The 17737-nt window shown below is 39.3% G+C and overlaps 1 protein-coding gene across 1 annotated transcript in view; it reads right to left on the reverse strand.

The window, feature by feature from the left end:
* Positions 1 to 12574: 12574 nt before the first annotated feature.
* rab11fip4b (RAB11 family interacting protein 4 (class II) b) overlaps positions 12575 to 17737 on the reverse strand; it is a 36129-nt gene continuing 30966 nt past the window's right edge. Inside the window, 3 exon segments of the mRNA XM_026170609.2 lie at positions 12575 to 13408; positions 13901 to 14031; positions 15879 to 16341. The gene's annotated coding sequence lies outside the window, so the exon portion shown is untranslated.

Here is a 17737-nt window from a genome sequence, read left to right on the forward strand (position 1 = left end):
AGAGGAGGAGCTGGGGTGGAGGTGGGCCTCAAAGCAGCTTGCAGATAGAGAACAATTGCCAGCAGGCTGAAGCATGTTAAATAGTGTGCACTGCATGATATTTGCCAAATGCCAATAAAAGGGCATCAGCTGATCCATCACCTGGCACTGAGATAGTTGATTTTAAGGGACTGTGACTGAATTTACAGCCTGTCTGCACTAATGTTATACTCAATTTTAGTTTTGTTCTTTCTAAAGAAATAAACTTTAATACTTCTTAAAACTTCAAAGGAATCCTGTAGCTCCTGTACAAATGAAGGATGTGGCCTCTCATATCCAAATAAAAGCATTTTTGTAGCCATCATGACACTGCCACACAGTATTTGACTTTAGCCCAAGAGTAAAGAAATATATTACACTGTAGGTCATGGGGAGGGATCACTCAATGTGAGAACCTCCACAGTATACCAAGCTTGTATTGAAAGACTACCTGAAATCTAATCAAGTCGCAAACAGCTGAAATTCACCACCAGCCACTGCAACACACAAGGCCACAGATAACTCTATCAGCTGTGACAGTGAGGTCACATTCCTTTGTTATGTGCTGTCTGATGGGCCTTCCCCTTCGGAAAGTTGGTTATGACTGTAGATACAGCTGCAAAGATGGCTCCAATGACCACAGCTACAAAAGGCATGGAAAGAGAACACATGGCCTGAGACAGACGAGGGAGTAAGATTGGTGGAACAAAAAAAAAAGGGGTTATTTTTCTGAATGGATGGCAGAAAAGTTGAAGAACCTTGGCCCTGATCATGTATTAGCCTGTTCCTGTGTGCATTAGAAGAAGGGAGAGGCAGAGACAGGAAAGTGGATGTAATTCATCTTTAAAAGGGCAGATTCCTGTGTGATGTATGATGCACAGAGTCTGTGTATTGTAGAAATGGGTGTGGGAGGTGCAAGCTAGCTAGTTGCAACTCCTCTTACTGCTTCACAGAGCAATGTAGAAAATGAAGACTTTGGGTTCTTCCCTGATGATCAAAGACACGTAGACGGTGATACAAAATCCCCCTGCTGCTCCCCTCCTTTCCAGTTCACTCGTCGATGCACGCACACACATAAAATTACAAGCTCAGCAAAATAGCATGTAGGCTAAGACTTTGAGTGATCACTCCACTGAAAGGCAGAGGCAGTTCAGTTTAAATATCTGTGAGAAATTTCAATGAAAAAAAACCACCTGTTTTTTTACCTACATCTACTATACACTCAGATAAAAGACTCATGAAACATCATGAAATTACTAGCTTAGGGCCCAGTCCCACAGGTCTAGACATCAGCTGGTGACCACCAAGCAACAGCCAGCAACTCACGAGAAATGAGTAATCCCTGACTAGTAGAGGAAAATTGCTGGCAGTCATTGTGCAACTGATCCAAAAGACCGGTCAGTGACCCGCAGCTAACCTCTTTTCCTTAATCATAAGCAAAGCCTGACCGATATAGAATTTTAAAGGCCAACACCGATATTTGGTGAAGTAAAAAGCTTCTGTATCAGTGGATCTGTATTTTTAAAATCACAAAAGATAAAAACATATGCCACACATTTTTTGTGTGCTCTGAAAGTCTAAAAATAATAATTTTTCTGTTGTCGTGGATTACTCGTTTATGTTCTGGCAAAATCTGTTTTGGATCACGTTTTCATGTTTGTGGCATTCCAAATACGCTGCCAACACGAAAGTTGTAGAGTGCTTTCTAGTGGACAAAGTATTTAACATTAACACTCATAAGATGGTTGAAGGGTGTTTCTTCACAAATGAAATTTTATTTTTAAGAGTTTCAGTCAGGTTTCAGAGCTCATCACAGCACAGCTTTAGTGAAGGTTACAAATGATCTTCTTATGGCCTCTGACAGTGGACTCATCTCTGTGCTTGTCCTGAAACACCTCAGTGCAGCGTTTGATACTGTTGACCATAATATTCTATTAGAACGATTAGAGCATGCTGTGTGCATTACAGGTACTGTGCTGCAGTGGTTTGTATCATATCCATCTAATAGAGTCCAATTTGTCCAGTTTGTAAATGGAGTCTTCTTCACATGCTGAAGTTAATTATGGAGTTCCACAGGGTTCAGTGCTAGGACCAATTCTGTTTACATTATACATGCTTCCCTTAGGCAGTATCATTAGAAGACATAGTATACATTTTCACTGCTATGCAGATGACACCCATCTCTATCTATCCATGAAGCCAGATAACACACACCAAATAGTTAAACTGCAGGAATGTCTTAAAACCACAGTGTTACCTTTGCCTCCGGTAACACTGTGAGGAACCTTGGAGTCATTTTTGACCTGGATATGTCCTTCAATGCACATATTAAGCAAATATGTAGAACTGCTTTCTTCCACTGCGCAATCTCTCTAAAATTAGAAGCATCCTGTCCCAGAGTGATGCTGAAATACTAGTACATATACATGTATTCATGTATTATTTATTACTTCTAGGCTGGACTACTGTAATTCATTATTATCAGGATGTCCTAAAAACTCCCTGAAAAGCCTTCAGTTAATCCAAAATGCTACAGCAAGAGTACTGACAGGGACTAGAAAGAGAGAGCATATTTCTCCTATATTGGCTTCTCTTCATCAGCTCCCTGTTAAATCCAGAATTGGGTTGCATCCAAAATCCTGCTCCTCCTACTCGTTTTATCCTATCTTCCTTCACCCCAACCGGTCGCAGCAGATGGCCGCCCCTCCCTGAGCCTGGTTCTGCCAGAGGTTTCTTCCTGTTAAAAGGGAGTTTTTCTTTCCCAGTTTTGCCAAAGTGCTTGCACATAGGGGGTCATATGATTGTTGGGTTTTTCTCTGTATGTACTATTGTAGGATCTATTGTACTGTACAAAGCACCTTGAGGCGACAGTTGTTGTGATTTGGTGCTGTATAAATAAAATTGAATTGAATTGTCTCATCTCTACTTTATTTTTTAAATAGTAATTTATAGAATAGAATAGAATTCAACTTTATTGTCATTGCACATGTCACAGGTACAAGGCAACGAAATGCAGTTTGCATCCATCCAGAAGTGCTTTAGCCATGATATAGATATATTACAAATATATATTAGCAATAATATAGATATGTGAGTATATTACAGAAATGGGTCTATTATGGTATGTTATAATGTACACGGTATGAAGTATGTTATGAATATGCTATAACTATAAGTATGTACAGGCTGTAGTGAGTACAAGCTATGTACAGGATATAAATATGAAAAACTATACAGAAATATGAGATATACAGCTATACAGAAATGTGAACTATGCAGGTTATAAACAGTTGTAGATTTAAAAATTATCGTATTGTACAGAATGATTATTTACACAGAATTATACAGTAGTGCAGTTAAGGTAAGTGAGATATGTGGATAATTTCTACAGAGGCTATATAAAGTGCTAGTGGTTGAGAGTGGTTGTTCAGTCCATGTTATTATTGTGTGTATGAGGGTACAGTTGTCCATTGTGTGTGTAGGTGGCTGTGGGCAGTTTTCACAACCCTCTGCAACGCCTTCCGGTCCGAGGCAGAGCAGTTCCCATACAGACTGTTATACAGTTGGTCAGAATGCTCTCGATGGTGCAGCGATAGAAGTTCACCAGGATGTCTGAGGACAGGTGGTTCTTCCTCAGAGTCCTCAAGAAGAAGAGGCGCTGGTGAGCCTTCTTGACCAGCTTGGAGCAGTTGGTCGTCCAGATGAGATCCCCGGAGATGTGAACTTCCAGGAACTTGAAGCTGGAAATGTAATGATGGTGTTGGAACCATCAGCAGGTCTGCATTCGTGGGTGAAGAGGGAGTAGAGGAAAGGGCTCATCACACAGCCTTGTGGTACACCAGTGTTCATTGTGATTGTAGATGAGCAGCGGTTATCCAGCCGGACATGTTGGGGGCGGTTGGTCAGGAAGTCCAGTAACCATTTGCAGATGAGGGAACTGATGCCCAGGTCTGTCAGTTTCCTGATGAGTTGTGAGGGGTGGATTGTATTGAATGCTGAACTGAAGTCTATAAACAGCATTCTGACTTAGGTGTTGTTGTTGTCCAGGTGTGAGAGGACAGAGTGCAGTGCGATGGAGACTGCATCCTCTGTGCTCCTGTTCTGGTGGTATGCGAATTGGTGGGGGTCCAGGGTGGGGGGGAGACAGGATTTGAAGTGTGCTAGGACCAGCTGCTCTAAGTACTTTGTGATGATGGGGGTGAGTGCTGCTGGGCGGTAGTCATTTATCTGCCAAAAAACAAAATAACCAAAAAAAAAGGTGGGGTTTTTTTGATAAACAACCAGAATGTCAATGAAGCAGTAGTTCATCTGGGTCAAGACTTAACGCAATTTGCAGGTTATTGTAAGACAGGAGGGTCGAACATAAGACAAAGTTGACAGAATAGGCCCAGCAAGGCTCTAATCTGCCCCACTGTTGGAGTTTTAGCTGTAAGGTTTTCAACTTTTTCTACTGATAAAGACTTCCCCCATGGCCATTGAGACTACACCAAAGTAATTAAGCAATCGGTAAATAATTAAATGGAGAAAAAGAGCAACCTATCAACTATAGAGATGTCTGTGAATTAATTTTTTTTTTTTTTTTTAACTACAGGACAGTGTGGGCTTCTTTACATTGACAGACAAGGAAAATTTCACTGGTCCAACGCACTTAAGATTAAGGACAAGCAATTCTTGTAAACTGTGTAGTAACAGATGGATGGAGGAATGGACAATGGACACCCTGCTATTGCATAAGCTCACTGGTCCTTTGGCCAGATGGTCTGAAGTAAATGAAACCTCAGTAAACAAAAACTGAGGACCTTCATTGAAGACGGTCCAAAACTTCCTCTGTAAAAAGGTATATTTCTATAAAATGTAGGAAAGCAGAATTTTTTGGGCATTTTTGCTTGTTGAATACATTTTCTTGACAGAAAAAAATTTATTGATTAATTGAATCCTACACAGATTCATATCTAATTTTTACATTTCAGAGTACAGCTTCAGATGATGCCCTGTATCCCTGCTTATTTGTTCAGAGGGTTTAAGCAGGGCATTTGACCACAGCATTATATAGAAAGACAGGCCCAGGGTGTCTTGATGGGATTAACTAGAGTCAAAGTTATGTATACAAATGAGTCTCTGACTACAGCACTTTACATTAGATGGTCTCATCTGTAATTCAGATGCAAGCCTCATCACAACGCCTGTGTGCAGAGGCACAGGAGTCTGACACTAGATAACTGCCTGTGTGGGTGTGCATGTGTAAAAGAGAGTGTGAGAGAAAATGTGAGAGACACGGAGTGCTAGGATGTGTGTTTTTGTGCATGTAAAATCCCCATAGAGTCACAGTTCTGCTCTTCAGACTAACAGTACATCTCGCACACTAATTCAATAACAGAACAGCCGTGGTGTGTAAGCCTCTTAATAAGCAGCATGCCTTGTCTGTCTGTCTCCCGATCCCTCGACTCACTACTGCTTTCACTCACTGCGCTCTGCTTTCCCACCTATCCATCTGCTTCACCCTGCCTTCGTCGTCTACCTCTGTTCCTCCTTAACGCTTGTCTATCTTCATGTGCTCGCTCATTCTCTGCCTCTCAGGATTGCTCTCCACACCCTCTTTAACTCTGTGTGCTCCCTCCCTACTCATCTCCTCCTTTTTCTCCATTTATCTCTCCTTTCATCTGTCACAGCCACCTCCTACCACCTCTCTTTCTCTCACCCTCCCTCCACGCCTCTGTTCTAGTGAGTGGTCGGTCTGCAGGGTGCTTGTTATCCAGCACCTTTCCAGACATCCCCCGGTTGGGAAGCCAGACGACAAGACAGGCGGCAGGGCAGATAGACAGACAAAAGAAGAGCAGCAAGGAGGAAAGAGTGACAGCTGGGCAGCCTCTGCAGCAATACTGACAGGCAGGAGGAAAGGCAAAAAAATTGCAACTGGACGGCAGATGTCCATGGAGACAGCTAAGAGAGTAGTCTGTCAAAAAGACAAGACGGACTGTCAGTAAGAGGTTACCAAACAGGTAAGAAGACAGATAAAGGCAGACAAGTAGAAGAGAAACAGGTAGGCAGAGTAGCCAGACAGGTCGCCACAGGCCGGTGTGTAGCAGCCAGCCAAACTACGAGCCCAGCATCCCAACATGCCAGAGGGCCAGTGGGTGCACGGCTGACAAACACTGCCGCTGTCTGGGCCTGGCACGGTACTGCAGGCAATCACTGATGCCCGCATAGTGATGAATAACAGTCTAATTACAGGCTGTTCAGTTACCTCATCCTAAAACCGGTAGTAAGGGTCAGAGGAATGGAGTGAACATTAAGGTCAGCGTCATTTGGCGTTTAAATAAAGCTTCAGCTTTCCAGCACCTTGAAAGCAAAGCTCGACTAGCTGCTGAAGAGATAATTATCGTGCACGTTTTCATCCACAGTTTGCTTAGACTGTTACTCAAACAACAGTATTCACTTATTTTTACAGTTTTAGTATAAGGTGACTATTGAAGCAACAACTACAATGCGGTGAATTTAAGATTAAATACTGCTATGTAGCAGAGCAGGCCATGACAAGAATACAATAGTGTATTATAAGCAGAGACCATTTCAAAGTACAAAGCTAATATTGTTTGTGAATGGCACTGACAAATTTTCCTTTTGTCCTACGAATTCTTTGTGGAAAAGTGTTGCCGTGTGATGTTAAACAGACTTTTTTGATAACGCTGAAGCAAACTGGACCTCATCATAACCATCAAATGCTGCCTTAATTCATGTCAGGAGGGATTAATGTTAAAACATACGTATTTCCTCAACTGTACTCCAATAAAAGTCATCATGTTACCGCAAGAATGGACTACAAAAGCATTACTTTCACACTCAGGAAGTGATTTTACCAGACGCAGGCTTGCAGCACTTGTGCAGTGCTCCAGTTTCACCATATGGTGAAGATTTCAGTCCATGCAAATTCCAATCACTCTGACTCAGCAAAATTCATTAGCCTTTCCTCTGCTCACCAGATGTGGCAATGGCTCCTTTCAGAGCAATCCACCAAAAAATAAACATTAACATGCTAAGACTTTAATTGCAGAGCCCGTGTTCTGAAATATAAACATCAATAACCTTGCTCAGAGTTAAAGCTTTGAAATTATTTAGTGTGTAATAAGCTCACCTAGTTGGAAGGACTGCCTGGAGCATTGCAGAACCTTTTTATTTCATCACAAAGTTAAAAAACAGAGTGCTTTGTCATCAGGCTATTGCAACCTTTACAGTCACTACTGCCAGCTATTTCCACAGGCTGTGTGTGGGTTTTTTTCTTGATGGTCTGTCACCCAGATCTCTGCACTCTGGCTGTCTTCCTACTGGGTCAAGTCACAATGACAGGAAATTATGAGCCTTCTTCTTTGGGAGCGATACAAGTGGCTTTGCAGAAACTAACAACAGGGAAACTCAACAGAGTCTTCTCATCCTCACAGTCAAAAACAAGCCATAAAAGCCATCCACCATTTCCTTAAAGTTGAGGTTTAAAAATGCCAACAAGTCATTATATTTAATCCTGCCAAAATAATAAAAATCCCAAATTAAATTAAACTGGCACAGATCACAAGTAACTGAGGATATTTTTCCAACAGGTCTTGAAATTTCCATCTTTAAGCAATTTTAACTAGTTGACTGCTAGTATCTGTTCAAATTTACTGGAATCTCTGCACCCCGAAAACTGCCGATTTATGTTTTTGTAGTGGTTAGTTCTGGCGGTACTGCATCGTTCTCTACTTGCCAACACATCATTACAAGATCACTCAAGAGAAGGCACAGAAAATGACCGGACACACTGAAGCGAGATGAAAAAGCAATGACTGGAGGTGAGTCACAAAGGAAGAATACAGCGTTAGATGCCTTTCTGAACTGGCTGTACAATTTATCATGCATGGCGGGAGGTAATTTAGAGGTAGAGGAAGGCGGGTCTGCATCCTATTGATAGAACAAATAGTACAGATTGTTTACATGGGACCATATATACGGGAACAGAATAATTTGTGTCAGCTGGTGGAACAACAATATTTGGATTAGGAAGAAAGATGTGCAAGCTGAAAAACTTATTCTAATGTTGTTATAAAATGCTGCACATTTAATATTTGGTTCCATTTCTTAGTTAAAAGTACCTCTGTCTAGGAAGGTACCTCACAAATACAATGCAATATACTGTAAAATATTGATACTCCATTTTCATCCTGCAGAAAAAGCCTAAATTAACAAACATTAGTACATCCATGAATATTTTTGACTGGCAGATTTGTTGCTTAAATTGATTCAATATGCTCTTCCTTATTTTCTGTCATTTACAGATGTTGCTAATGTGCTGGATGCTTGCATTAACATGGACAATAATTGAGTACAATTAGGTTAGATGATGTGCAAATAAATAATGTCCGTTAGCCAAAACCAGCATGTTTCAGACACACACACGAAAATGTTACTTACAAACAGGAACACATCTGTATGTAAGTGACTATTTAAAAAAAACAAAAAAAATCAACTTCCGTATTCAAACATTCCTTAGATAAGTGAGCTCTACATAATGTGTGCAAGGTTTTGTACTAGAAGACTAAAATGTGTACACATGTATTTGATGAAATCTGAATGCTCCTTTGTATTCAGCTGAAATACTAGTTTAAGACATTTAACTCTGAACATCAGTTAAAGAGGCAGATTATATCTGATTATTGGTATATGAAAACAAAAAAGACAGCATATAAAACTTTTATGAGAAGGAACAAGGAATAAATGTACTTTTGAGAATTTATAATCAAATTATTATATGTTATTATTATGATGATATGTCTATAGCCATCTTGTGATATAATTTACTTTTTTTTTTTATGAAAATATTTTTCTTTTATTTCTTTGATTGATTATAATTACATTGGGAAGACCATATAGTAAATAACTGAAAAATATAAATACACAAGGTTATCAAAGTCAGACCCCTGACTTAGTATTATGGTCAGTACTGTGACAAACATCCATCCACTACCGCAGTGTGTTTGCTTTAGTTAGCTGCAGGGGATTGAACTGACCACATTCTTGCTTCCTGTCTCCTCCTGGGTCTCTTCATGTGCCAGCCTAACAAACCATTATGTTGCCAGATCAATAAAGACGATGAATGCTAAATTACTGGTCACACCGGATCCAGATGAAATAACTGGGGGGTGATTCACATATGAGAAATGTAGCTGTTAAGACCTCAGGCTGATTTCCCAGAGTCATGTCAGCATGAGAACATTTTTACAACAATTAGAGGATATCTGGCAAGAATTCATCATTATCCCATATCGTGAGCTGGCCAGTGAACTGCGAGTGCAGTGTTTGAACGTCAATCTAATTTGTTTCAATTGAAAGATGAACTCTAGGAAGGAAAACAATGAAAACAGATGAATTATGAACAACAATGAGGACGTAGGAGGGCAAGCAGGGCAGGGCTGGTTCTTTGTATCTACTTATTTGTCCAAATACAGGATGTGGTAAAGGGTCCACTGGGACATATAGATGTATTAATCCCTCATAGAGATTACAACATGTTATCAAACATGCCATTTCTTAACATTAGAGCTCCCATCGCCACCCCCTCAAAATGGTAATGCAAAACTATTACAGCTTACTTCAGCATTCAGGGAAATCCCTTGAAAGCCAAATGGTGGTTACAAATGTGAAGCAGCACCTCAGAGCTAAAAGTGAGCACCACGACTATGAGTAACAGATGTCTTTGGGTACAGACCCAGCACGTTTAGGTTGACTTTGAATGTAGAAACACATTTTTAGAAAAGAAGATCATATGTAAAGTCAGTGAAAGTGACATATTTCATGTCAAAAGGAGCATCTTGTCAAAGTGACACCAAGTTCGTTTTGGGATTTTTGGATTCTTTTTGCAGAAGGCAGCTATTCGTGACCACAAGTGTTTATCAACTGTCTATGATCAAACAAATAACATATGTGAATTCTGCTTCGCAGGGGATTTTCACTGTAGGGTTAGCCAAGTTTACAAAGAGTGATGATCGCTACAGTAAATTAAAAATGACTTTCAGAATGGGTCAGCTTCCTGGAAACGAATGCTTCAAACAGATGGAGACAAGCACAGATTAAAATGAACAATCAGGAAATCATCCATCCAATTTGTATCGCTTAATCCTGTTCAGGTGTGTGCAGGCTACAAGCTATTCGAGCAGTTTCTAGGGCTATTATGAGGCCATCATAGGGACGCGGTGAGAAAAACATCTGCATTAGCTCACAGATTTACAAAATAAAATAAATAATATATCTATAATAAAAACTAAAAAAAACCTAAAACTAAAAATATCTATGATAAAACTAAATAATTTAAAGTAAATAATCTAACCTATGCCACAAACCCTAGGTAGCAAACAAACAGTCCCCAGTAGACCTACACAGACACGGAGACAACGTGCAAATTTTTCCGTTCTGTTGAGACATGGAACACAATAACCTTTGAAACAGTGACACATCCAGACTGAATCATCTCTATATTTTGAAGAACTTGAGGCCACCTTTCTCCCATTTTCGACACTGTCTGAAACTTTTATGACCATTTCATTGGTATTTAGGTTGTGCTCAATGACTGGTCAGTCTCCGTCAGCAATAACATGGTGTAAAGTATTGAAATGTTTCGGCAGAACTTGGCATGATGTTATTGAACTATGGAATTTGAGCTTTAATTCAAGGGGTTAAAAAAGATTGTTATTATATTTTTTTAATATTTACTTTATTAGTGTTCTATTTTAAGTGGTCAAATGTAATGGACTATTTATTCAAAAGCTGTTTATCAACAGGCAAGGAGATTTTAATTGTATTTTTTAATCAATTAGGCAGGTAAAAGGCAAGTCGAATAGCCATCCTCAGAATTAAAAAAACAAAAAAAAACCAAGAAAAACAAACAAACAAAAGAACTCAAAACCACCAAAAAGATAATGGAGAAAATGTGGAGAAACAATAGAAATAATTCAGGTACAAAAATTAAGAGCTCACATGAGCTTCGCACATCGCAACATAATAAAGTCTGATTGTTTATGGAAGACAACAATGAGGATGATCACAGGATCCTTTCCATGGGAAAAAAAAATTCACAAGTTTCATCCTCTGCTGAACAACATAACACAAAGAGATAAAGGGAAGGCTTCAAACACTACAAGATTTAAACCACTCCTCGGGTTTTTGAACAGCAATGCCAGATCTGCAATTTTGCAGAACAAACAACCAAAAAATGAAAGGCCATTTATCCAACAATATCTGTAAGAGAGGAAGCTAAGATCTGCCCGTACCAGAGTAAAGTATGGAGTATGCTTTTAACAGCTCATGATCTGACACATACTCTGTAACACACACTAGAGGCAGTGTGATGCATGGTCATGTATGCCTTTCACTGGGTCACTAAAACACAGAAGACACAGGATGAATTCTGTGTTTAGGGATATAACTGCTGGTAAAATTCAGACAAATGTAGCAAAGTTTACTAGACAGACAATGTACAATGAAACTAAATATACAGTGAAAGCAACCCAGGACATTTTAAACTTCAGGAAGTGGATTATTCTGCAATCAATTACCTGATCTGTCCCTGACAGAATGCTTTGAGTGGAAACATAAAGAGCCTAAAGCTCCTCAAACAACATCTGAACACAGTCACTGTATAGGTCTGGCAAAGCATCACAAAGGAGGAAACCTGTTATTTGGTCTGATCTGAACCTGACAGAACAGCATTCCACTCGCTTAAAGCAAACATAATGGCCTAAAATCCTTCAAACAAACACTGAAGACAGCCTCAGTATAGGTTTGGCAAAGGATCACAAAGGAGGAAACCTATTACTTGGTCATGTTTATGAATTCCAAATTTCAGGCAGTCACTGCTTGTGAAGGATCCTCAACAAAGAAATCTAAAATATTTGTTAAGTTAATTTGTCTAAATACATTTGAGTCCCCGAAAATAGGGGACGGGGTATAGATGGTGGTAATTCCTCAACACCTGAGGCAGTATTTCTGTTCAGCTGCTTGAATTAGAGCTGAAAATCTGCACTTGAACAGGTTTTGATTGATTCATTTCAGATCTACTATTGTGTTTAAAGAAAAAAAAGCATTATGAAAATTGTTACTTGTTACTAATTGCTACTTCATATTAAAACATTTTAAATGGACCCATTTGATTATAAAAATATCTGTAAACATATTTAGTACAACTAAATGGCATTAATCAGCTCAGTGTCTTATTGCATTCTGAATTCAACACCAGGGAGAAATGGGCTGAGCACTATGCAAGTAAATGCCTCTGTCTCTCAAGTCCTTGGGAATGAACCCATTGAACTCCCTGAGGTGTATGGAAATAACTAGCAGAATGCAAAATCTTATATCCACTCTGCCATCTAGTGGCCAGAAGCCATTATTGCTTCTAAAGAGCCGTTAAGTAGCAACAGATGGTAAGGTTTCAAATCCATTTGTTTGTGGTTAAATGGTGAAAAGAAGGTGGGACTTCTTGTTTAATAACATTTTTTGACAGTGGCGATGAAAAAATGCAGGGTTTAAGCACAAGTTAGAAGAAAATGTGATTTATTATGGTAATAAAAATGATATGAACAACCAGAAAATCACGTTCTTATTACATAATCAAACCATACTTTCTTGGTTAAATCGACTATTCCATGAGTGTCAAAATAAAATAGTTACTTCATGTACTTGCTGTGAACAGGGGGTGTTTATAAACAGATTAAACAGATCTTTCAGCTCAAATGAGCAACTCATAACAACATGGTATTAACTTCAGGCATTTTAAAACACAAAGAAACAGTTAAAACTAGTATTTTGCTCTTTTAGCACAGACAAGAAAAAGAATGGAAATATAAGATGAAAACGAAACAGGAAATGCATGACCTGTGTGAGAAACAGCACTAACTGCAGCAATGAAACTAAAAGTAGTAGTTGTAATAAAACCATCCTTTAAGATCACAAAATCCAAAGTATTTTGTTGTAATATAAAACAAATATAAAACCTGAATTTTAAATATAAAATAGAACCTACAATAAAAAAAACAACCAGATGGTAACCTAGACTCCACCGCACAATCTTTTACCAATAAAGTTAAATTTAATGTTTTCCACTAAACCAAATGAGAATGAAACAAATATTTTAGAAACAGATGTTGTTAATTCTCATATCAACCATTATTCTAACATATAGGCATACGCCCAGCTTACTAGTCAGCGTCTGCGAATTGGTCTGGCTCAGTGGGAATGATGTGACGGGACCATATCAGGGGGTGCGGGTGGTGCACCGCTGGTGTGTAACTGGCTGACACGGGCAGGGCCGCTGTGTCCCTTTGCTTCAGTGTCAGGTCCTGCAAAGCAAAACGGAGGACGTCTTCTGGACCTGAAACAGGCAGCAACACACGTCATGGCCTGAATCCTAAAAGTAGTACTGACACCTACATCAGCTTCAATGAAAACAGGATGCTGAAGGACTGAAACTTGCTGTTTCTAATATTCATTTTTAATTTAGTATATATCCTGGCACTTTTATGCACATTTGACCATTTAAATGAAAGGAAATGTAGATAACACTTTATAACTGCAATGAGCCATTTCAAAGTGGCTCTGTGTGGCAAGACTCGCTTCTCTAAGGACTTTGGTTTCAGCAGTTTTCCTTTATGACAGAAAAGGTAATGACTACTACTACTTTAATACACATCAGGTAAACTTTAAAATTTCCTTGTTTGACCTCAGTGGTGAAGATATATTCAGTAATCAACCTTACAGAAACATAAATTTATAACTTATTACATATGCATGTATATAATAACTAAGACATTTAAATTCAGTACTGTAAAGAGAGTAGATGTCATGAAAATGTTTTTTTCTTTACCATAAGGTCTGACCCCAAAACACATGTTTTTCCAGTCAGAGCGCGTGCCCTCCTGGATCTCTTTTCCCCAGTCTTCCTCCGCTTCTATGGGTACGGGTGAAAGAATTTCCGGGTAGACGACTTCTTTGTCTCTGCAAGAGGGCTCATGTTAATTAAAGCAGCGGTCCCCAACCTTTTTTGCGCCACGGACCGGTTTATGCCCGACAATATTTTCACGGACCGGCCTTTAAGGTGTCGCGGATAAATACAACAAACTAAAACTAGTACCAGTACCGAAAAAAAGAAAATTTATTCATAACACATGCGAAAAGACCAAGGAAAACTGAGTAAACGATAAAAACGATAACGAAATAACGCTGAAAACCGATAAAAACCCTGAAAACTATACATTTCACACCTGAGCCTCAACTCTCGCGGCCCGGTACCGGTCCGAGGGTTGGGGACCGCTGAATTAAAGTGTTCCATAATCAGAGGGAAGGGAAATTAATTACATATTTGAAATACATTTCTGGTTGTTAGTGGCAGTATTTTTCGCCACAGTTTACATCTGATGTGTGCACAAAACCATTAATGTTGGAATTACTGTAACTGTGTGCTTTAAAAAAAATGCTATACAAATAAAGTTATATTTATGAGTATTATAGAGTATTTTTATGCTTTAATTCTTGCTGTCATTATGTGAATGAGATGAAAAAAATAATTTACCATTCCCATACGTTTTCACTGAATATAATAATTCAGTACAATATGCACAACTCATTCTTCACATCCAGAAGAAGCTTTGATGCATCTCTCCACTCAGTCTCAAGCATTAAAGGGTTATGGGAAGATGGGCTGTTTATACAAGAGCAGCTGGTCAGGGTGATAGAAGGGCAGCAGGACGGTTATCTGCTCCTTTGTGCAAAGAATTAACCTCCAGCGGGCTGCTCATGTACATGTTTATGTCGCTCCGATGCATCTGTTATCACTTTAATTTGCACCGAAACAAGTGAAATGGATTCACAATGATTTATGCTTTTTACCTGGACACAATGATATCCCTTAAGTCTCTGTGTGTAAATCTACAGACAGATTTGAGCCTAACTATTATGTTTTTAGTGTTCATACTGTGCTGGCTGGAGATTTAAGAGACAGATATGCACAAGAATATTGATATCACTCTCACATGTTACTCACAGCAAGATAAGCAGTTATCTAAAATAATAACTAAAGCATTCAATTTTCTGTCGTCTCATCTGAAACTTCACTCAAGTTGGGACTGAAAGCATTTATTCTTCTACTTCATGAGTATAATTTTTGTACAGGAATACTTTTAATGACTGTTTCCAATACAAAATTATAGTGTGAAATTGTCTGCACTACAGGAGCTTTTATAATTTCACATATTCAATCTATGGACACATCTGAATCCCCCTCGCTCTGTGCACAGTCCCACTGGAATGGCATTCCCTAGGCTGTTCCCATAAATCTGGAAGCATAGAATTGAGAACCCCCCTTGCTTGAAGTAAAGGACCCTGGCTAACCCTAAAAAACAACCCCATAGCATTATCCCTCCTCCATCAAACTTTACAGTTGACTTTTATGCACCTTGTTCTGTACTTCAGGGCTGAGTTGCAATGGTTCGTAATTTATGAGGGAAGAACTTTACAAACTTAACTGATTTATTACAAAAGTGGCATCCTATTACAGTACCCCACTCAGATTTAATGAGGTCTTTAGAACAACCCATTCTTTCACAAATGTTTGTATTTGTTTTTATGCAGAAGGGAGTAAACTTGACTCATCTCCATCAGCTGAGCATTACGTATTACTTATCTGTCTCAGGGCCTCTGCAGTAGTAAATCTTGCTACTCTAGGGCTGTTATTAATGGTCCACTGCAAAACCATTAAAAAAACGTGTTGATTTTAAGTAGAATCAACACATATAGGTATATATAGGCTGGACTTGAGAACTTTAAGATTAAGATAAGTGATGCACCTCTTCTTGTGTCTCGATCTCCTCCACCTTTTCTTCTTCCCTGACGCCGATAGGCTGGGATCTGGTACCTTTTGGTCAATGTTACTGGGTGGAGCACTAACTTTGGCTGAGTTACCACTCAGGAGATCTTCACTGCCGTTTCCATCAGATGCTGGGGTATCACAGAGAGCTGGAATTTTGCATCCTTGTTTCTTGAGGGTCCCTGAGGGTGCTGCTTTTGTACTCTTGCCTTTGTAGCCATAGTTAAAATAATCGTTAATCCTGTATGTGGGTTTAGGACCATGCTGTGTGCCAGCTGGTGTGCTCCTACTGATTCTGCTGGCAGAAGCTGAGCATCCATTGTAAACAACTGCTCCATTAACCAAACCTGTGTTGTTGATCAGATCATTGGTTTTACGGCTGTTGTGATAGGTTCCCCTTCTGTTAGGCTCAAAGTTCATACAAGCCTGAGGCATCGCTTCACCTGTGAAACAGATGGAAGAGATTGGCTGAATTTCTTACATGATTTGTGTCAGTTGAGTGTGATTAGACCAAAAGTGACCCAAATGTTATACTTGGACTTCTTTAGAGACTTTAGTTAATAATGAAAACATGTCATTAACGGCACCAACAGACCTCAGGTTATTTACATATCAAAGAGATTATCTAATTCTTACAGTGACTGACACTGAGAACACAATACTTTCAAATGTAAATTACTGACAAGTCTCCTTCCCTTTATACTAAGGACTGTTGGTTTTAGTGACGTTTCTAAACATATTTCCTGTATTAAAGTCTGATTCACAAACATTTACTTTTAGTGTGAATAGGCAGCTTTGAGCTGACAAATCTGGATATCGTCTGATTAGCAGTAGCTTCATTTTTCAGCATGACAATAATCCCAAACACACTGCCAATGAAGTAAACGCCACATGGAACTAAAAATCCCCCCCACCCACAGTGAAACAGTATCTGTCATGGATTGGCCTTCCCAGAGCTTGGACCTCAACAGTATTGAAACAATGTGCGATCAATTTGTCAGAGGAGGGAACAAAAGCCAGCCAACATCCAAAAGCTTTTGGGTGTCCTTCAGGATGCCTGGAAAACTACTCCTGAAGACCACTTAAAGAAATTACAAGAAAATCTGTCTAAAAGAGACATCCATACCATTATTGACTTTCATTAATTGTAAAAAGCCTGTTTTTGCCTCTTATACTGTTTTTTCCATTTATGTTTGCACATGCTCAATACATCTCTGCACCCATCTCATTCTTTTTCTACGGAGCCCCGCAGGGGACATGGGAGAAAAAAAAAATTAAGACGGACTTTTCCGAGATCTCGCAAAACTTTTAGCCGCATTCTTTTTTTCTTTTTTTTTTTTTATTGACAAAGCACAAAATACAAATACAAAATAGCAAACACAATGTCAGGGGGTTCGTATAAAAAAGCCAAATAGACACAGTCTATTATAGAATCACATAATATTGAACAGGGAACATAGGTTTACGGTTTTGACAGCTTTTTGATTTTGAGAATGTTGTATGGTTTTAACATATTGTTTGGTTTCATTTAAAAAGCACCGAAAGGATGGTTTTGCGTTAGAAAATTTCGACTTATGTATATGAAATTTAGCCAATAATATCAATAAGTTAATCTTTTAGCCGCATTCTTCGGACGCCGGCTCGAAGCCAACCGGGAGGTCGAGGCACGATGTGCCGGGAAAGCGGTGTTCCACCCGGCTGTAGTAGGTCTCGACCTCCCGTTAGCTTCGAGCTAACGGGAAGAATGCGGCTAAAACTTTTGCGAGATCCCGAGTTTGTTTTGCGAGATCTCGCAAGTCCGTCTTAATTTTTTTTCCTCCCATGTCCCCTGCGGGGCTC

Source organism: Astatotilapia calliptera, chromosome 6 (genome assembly GCF_964374335.1).
Source record: "Astatotilapia calliptera chromosome 6, fAstCal68.1, whole genome shotgun sequence".
NCBI lineage: Eukaryota > Metazoa > Chordata > Actinopteri > Cichliformes > Cichlidae > Astatotilapia > Astatotilapia calliptera.